The sequence below is a fragment of the Prosopis cineraria genome, unplaced genomic scaffold (genome assembly GCF_029017545.1).
Source record: "Prosopis cineraria cultivar Desert tree isolate PC_DT_omini unplaced genomic scaffold, ASM2901754v1 PC1170, whole genome shotgun sequence".
NCBI classification, from domain to species: Eukaryota; Viridiplantae; Streptophyta; class Magnoliopsida; order Fabales; family Fabaceae; genus Prosopis; species Prosopis cineraria.
The window spans coordinates 29,512-35,309 of NW_026556495.1; the positions used below are offsets into that span (position 1 = coordinate 29,512).

The window sequence follows — 5,798 nt, forward strand, 5'->3', positions numbered from 1 at the left end:
ATCCTGCATTGTAATTTTGAAATCATTTGGTCCTGATCAATTTGAAATACATGTTCTACAAGTGTCATTTTTTTTTTCAATTATGTAATTTCATGAAGCCTCATAGGATATGACTTTTGAAAATAAATTTAATATTTTAATTATAAATTAGTTTTAAAATTGAATGAAAATTAATTGGGTATGTATAATAAAGGAAACCAAGTTATGATAACTTTGAAGCCTGACACAAAGTTTACGAAATATAGAATTGAAAGAACTTAATATGCTCTATTCTCAAAAGTCATGGTTTCAAAGGAATTGATAGTTTTGGAATTGTAATAGTAATAGTAACATGCTTGGTCCCGTTCTGCAATTCTTACATTTTGCTCCATTTTTATTTCTTTATTTTTAAAAACCTGTACCAAGGAAATTGTGAAAAAGAAGTCTAGGAACTCACCGTTTAATTTAAAAGCTAGGTTTAACACACCATTTGAGGAAAACCTCCTTTAGCACGCCACACATAACCCAAAAAAAAAAAAAAAAAAACACATGCCAATAGTTACAAATATTGATTCAAAGTTTCAAACAATTGTAATTACAAATGTCGTATTAATGATGATTAGGTCTCATAAGTTGTAACTAAAATTTTTATACTCATAAATGTTTGAATCATTATTTGAAAGTGATCCCTTAACATGACATCTAGTATCATGTTTTGCACATACAGAGGATGGGCACCAGATCTAGTTAACGTTTATTTGCAAAATTCCATGACTCCTAGGACAGAGAAAGCACGAGAAGCAACACTGAAGCTTGAAAATCCAGAACGTAAGCAAAGAGACTGAAACTCTTTTTCAGTTCTTTCTCTTCCATCATGAAGGAACATGAGAGTGTCCAAGATTGATACATACTTGGCTTCTTCTGTTTCCCTAATTGCTTCTGGCATTATAAACTCCACCACTATCACCTTCCCTTTTTCTGGTAATGCTTCATGACATTTCTTCAACACTTTTATGCTATTTTCATCTGACCAATTGTGACATACCGCCTGCAAATATATTATGTACTTCATTAAGATTGATATTAATTAATTATAGTTATGTTTGTTCAATATATATATATATATATATATCATAATCATAATGTATACAATTGGCCGGTTAATTCGTGTTTTTGTTTTCAAACCATACACAATACAGAGAGCACAGGTTATGCTAAATTATTCATTGAAGTAATGTTACTCTTTAATTATAAGAATCGTTGCAATGTCACTCCTAAACTAATGGGCAATGATGTTGACCGATGATGAACCTATCAGGTTTCACTGGCATGTGGCAAATATATATATATACTAACATATATATAATAACAGTATGTTACTTGTAGCTCGTTGGTTAGTGTGCTGCAAACTTAACCTGCAGATTGCAACTTCGAATTGGCAGACCCAAAAAAAGTATGTTCTCTTGTCAATTACAAATCAGATTTGAAGCTTCGAATAAGATGAAACTAACCTTTAATATTATGGCATCACCTTTTGGAACACTTTCAAACATATCTCCCCCAACATGCTCAATCCCTTCATATAGAATTCATAAGATATTATAAAAAGATATCTATTTAGTCAATTATGCGATAAGAAAGCAATTGGTTACTGAATTCCAAATTCCTAGCTTAGAGTCTTTAGTAAATAATATACTACTGTAGAATCCAATTTATCACATATTACATATAGTTGACTATGACCTTACCCATCTTAGGCATGCATAGTACACAATACTAACTTTAACGATAGATTAAACTTGTTATTGTTCAAATAATTTAATTATTCACAATAGACGGTAACTAATTTAAAAATTCGAGTTTTGAGCTTTTGAAACTTGAATCAAACAAGAATCACTCCTTTTCAAAAGTTTTAATATATACATAGATAAATTTATATTAGCAAACCAAATGAAAAGGTTTTTATTGGCAAGAAACCAATTTCAAGATATTGATAGTAAATTCTGATCATATATAAATCAAATGCACAATTCGTGAAAAAAGAAGACGAAGAAAAAAAACAGAGAAAATATGTTGGCTTTAGCCTTGATCCACACATGTCCCTAACCGATCAAAAGCAACCAAAGACCGAACCAAACTGACATTATTAGAAAAAATCAATTATGTTTTTGAACAAACCAATTGGTTTGGTTTAGTTCAGATTTTATCCAAAATCGAGCAACAATGTATATGGGAAAAAAATCATTTGAAAAAAAAATCATGTTTTTCTTTCTTGCTTGAAATTCATTGTACCTTGAAGGGATGGTGCATTTTGAATGACTTGGGGCAGATCAAAATTGATGCCCTTAATTGAAGGATACTTAGAGACAATCATTTTAAGGTTTTGACCAGTTCCACCTCCAACATCAACAAGTGTTGATATTCCCTCAAATCCTTTGTATATTTCCAATATCCTTCTCATCTCTATATTGCAAACGTTGGCCATTGCTTTGTTGAAAGTTTTGTTCCATGTTGGATCTGTCTTTGCGTATTGGTACATTGGCATTCCATGAATTTTCTTGAACAAGTCATTGTCTTCGTCTATTATTGCATCCTTAAAGTTGACCCTACGGACATCAAAAGGAATATCAATCAACAACCATCAATATTTTTTTAATACAGGGCCACGACATAAGTAGTAAGTGATTAGAGCTAAAAAAAAGTCTTGCATCCTAGAGGTGGATAATGTATATTCATTGTGATCATAAGTGACAATAAAATCCTGCATTAATAAATCTCTACTCTTTCTAATAGCTCTGTAAAGAAAGTGATTCGGGGAGAATTCGTTATGGATAAGTGTTGGGATATCCATCAAATCAGTGAACATTAGTAATTTTGCTCCGTACTTGGTTGAAGTACATTGTGTTTGTAGAACCCTTGAACCAATTGCTATGTTCGTCTCGTATTAGACCACCACATGTCGCACTCCTATAAGGAGTAACAGAGTTATCAAAATTAAGTATATTTACATTTTAAAATTGCGAGGGTCATCATGATTTGGTCACAAAGGTTCATTTTTCCCCCTTTTATATAGTTTAAAATTTTCCATTGACTTAGTCATATAAATTGAAACATACAAAAAATTTGTACTCCCTCTATATATTTTCAAACAATTGTCACTTTAATTATTATATTAATAAATATAAATTTTTTTCTTGACCATTTTACCCATCAATTTAATGGAAAAAAGATAGAGACCTGTACTTGTTTGGAAACCTATTCATGAGAACAATTTTTGTTCTTTAAAATCAAAAAATTTAAAAAAACACGTTTAGTAAATGTTTTTGACAACTTGTTTTAGAGGGGGAAAAATTGAATGGTGTTTCAGAGAAATAAAAAAGGAGACCACCTAAATGATGTTTTGGTGGTATTGTTTTTTAGAACAAAAGAAAGGCGGAGAGCAACTTGTTTTTATTAATGGAATTGCCGCAAAAAATGTAAACTTCATTCCCTCCTCTAGACTCACGTGACCACAACACAAACTATCCTTTTCTCCCCTCTTTGCCATAACCATCCAACCGGCCGGTTCGCCGGAATAATAATACATGTAAAAATCATGCTAATATTAATCATGTAAAACAATTAATCAAACAAGATTTTTTTTTTTTTTTTTGGTTTTGAGTTCTCAAAACATGAGAACTAGTTTAGAGGACAATTTATCAAACAAATTTTTAAATTTTTTTATATATAATTTTTTAGAACAATTATTCAAATAATTTTTTTTAAAATTTTTTTATTCTCATAATATGTTTTACAAAATATTCAAAATAATAAAATAAAAAAAATCTCAAATACAACAATTTCAAACAGGCCCTATGTTTTTTTGACCCCCAAGAGATAGATACCTTATCTTTAAGTAGAGCAGTGGCTTAAGGTAGGATATGGATAAAAGACAGTTAGAACCTGAAAACATCCCAATTTTCAAAGCTCTAAACAATTCATAGATACGTGTAAAGAATATTCACCCCAAATCTTAAGAATAGATTAGATTGACTTGGAGAAATCAAACAAATAGGGTTTGTTCAATGTTCATCATTAATTCATTAGATCAAATGGTAGAAAATTGTTTTTTAATCTCAAAACCAGATATTAACAGTAAATTAATAAACTTACCAAGCTTGCATGAGTGCAGGATGAGAGAAGATTGGTACGAATCCCAAGGATCCACTCACAAGGTGCTTGCCAATGGAAAGAAATTGCATAAACTCTCTCAGTGTCACCGTCTTCGTTCTCACGAACCGAACAACTCAGAAGGGAGTGACTCGCGAGAAGCCTCAAGAGCCGATCGATTCTGAGAGCCAAGTCTCTGTGTTGAGATGAACTTGGAAGCCGAGAAGCCACCTCAGAAGCTGACACGCGTCTTCCTCTCCTTCCTCGGCGATGATGTCGAACAAGTTCAGTTCTATGGCCGCGTTCAGAGCTGCCGAGAAGATCTGGCTGCTACGAAGAAGAAAGGCTGAAAGCACAGACAAATCTTCTTCTTCTTCGTTCACAGTCTTTGGAATCTCGTCATCCTGTTTCTCTTTGGAATCTAGCAAATCCATCTATCGTAGTTTGATTGTTGTCTTTCTCGATCGATCTCTCTATTTCTCCTGCTTTTGTATTGAAAATTTTTTCAAACATGAGCCTCGCTGTATAATTACATTTTTGACCCTGTGGTCTGATTCAAAGCTCAAAGGTCACAAGGTACAACTGCCTGTGTTAAGCACAGCTGTACAGGCACAGGTAATTAACGGAAATTTAGCCGCACACAAATATTTAGACATACGGCTCAAATTTAAAAATGGTTAAATTATATTTTTGCTCTTGAAAACTATTTTTCTAGTATGCTAGATTATTCCATTTATAGGACAGATAATTTTCTAGTATTCTAAAAAATAGAGTATTTATTGTAACAATTTTGTCTTAAGATAATTAAATGTAGCATATTCTCCCCCCCCCCAAACACTATGCTACATTTTAATTATTTTAAAGATAAAATTGTTATAGGATAAATAGTTTAAGACATTGAGTGCTCTTCAAAAAAGTTCTAAAACAAAATGCACCCAAATCTATCTAGTACAACAGGTAACATTTTTTTGTCAAACTTTAGGGTATTTAACGTTAGAGTAAAATATGTTATGTTTTAATTATTTTTGGAGCAAAATTGTTACAACAAATAATTTGAAATATTGAGTGCTCATCAAAAAATAATTTAAAATAAAAATACACCTTAACCCATTTTACAAATAAAGCTTGTAGGGGACTATAGTCCTTGAAATCATTAATAAATCTTTTATAATATATACTTTGAAAAGAGTATTAAAAAAAAGGTAGAGCATTTTGATATTTTTTGTTTAATAGATATTTCTCTTGTCATATTTATAGGAAAAAAATAAGTATTTATTTTAATCATATTTCTAAGGCACGTACTTCAATAATTATTATGTCCATCTTTATTCTTTTACCTTGGGTTAAATATTGAAAAAAATTATTAACTGCTATAGATTTTATTTTTAAAAATATATATATTTAATAAGGATAAAATTAAAACGTGTTAAATTTTTAAATATAATTAATGAGATTTAATATTTTTCTTGATTAGGTGAAAATGTTGATTAGGAGGGGAAGGGGCCTCTCCATTTTTTATCATCATTTTCCTCTACTTTCATAATCACGACCATTTACCAAATCTCTGACTAAACAAATAATAGTTTATTATAGGAAGTAGAAGAAAAATGATGATAATGAATATAGAGTGACTATTAAGCTAGGATGCCAAAGCAACAAGCAAGAGAAAG

The 5,798-nt window shown here is 30.9% G+C and overlaps 1 pseudogene; it reads right to left on the reverse strand.

Annotated features, from left to right (window-relative positions):
* Positions 1 to 595: 595 nt before the first annotated feature.
* LOC129299472 (isoliquiritigenin 2'-O-methyltransferase-like) lies at positions 596 to 4,696 on the reverse strand (annotated as a pseudogene).
* Positions 4,697 to 5,798: the final 1,102 nt, after the last annotated feature.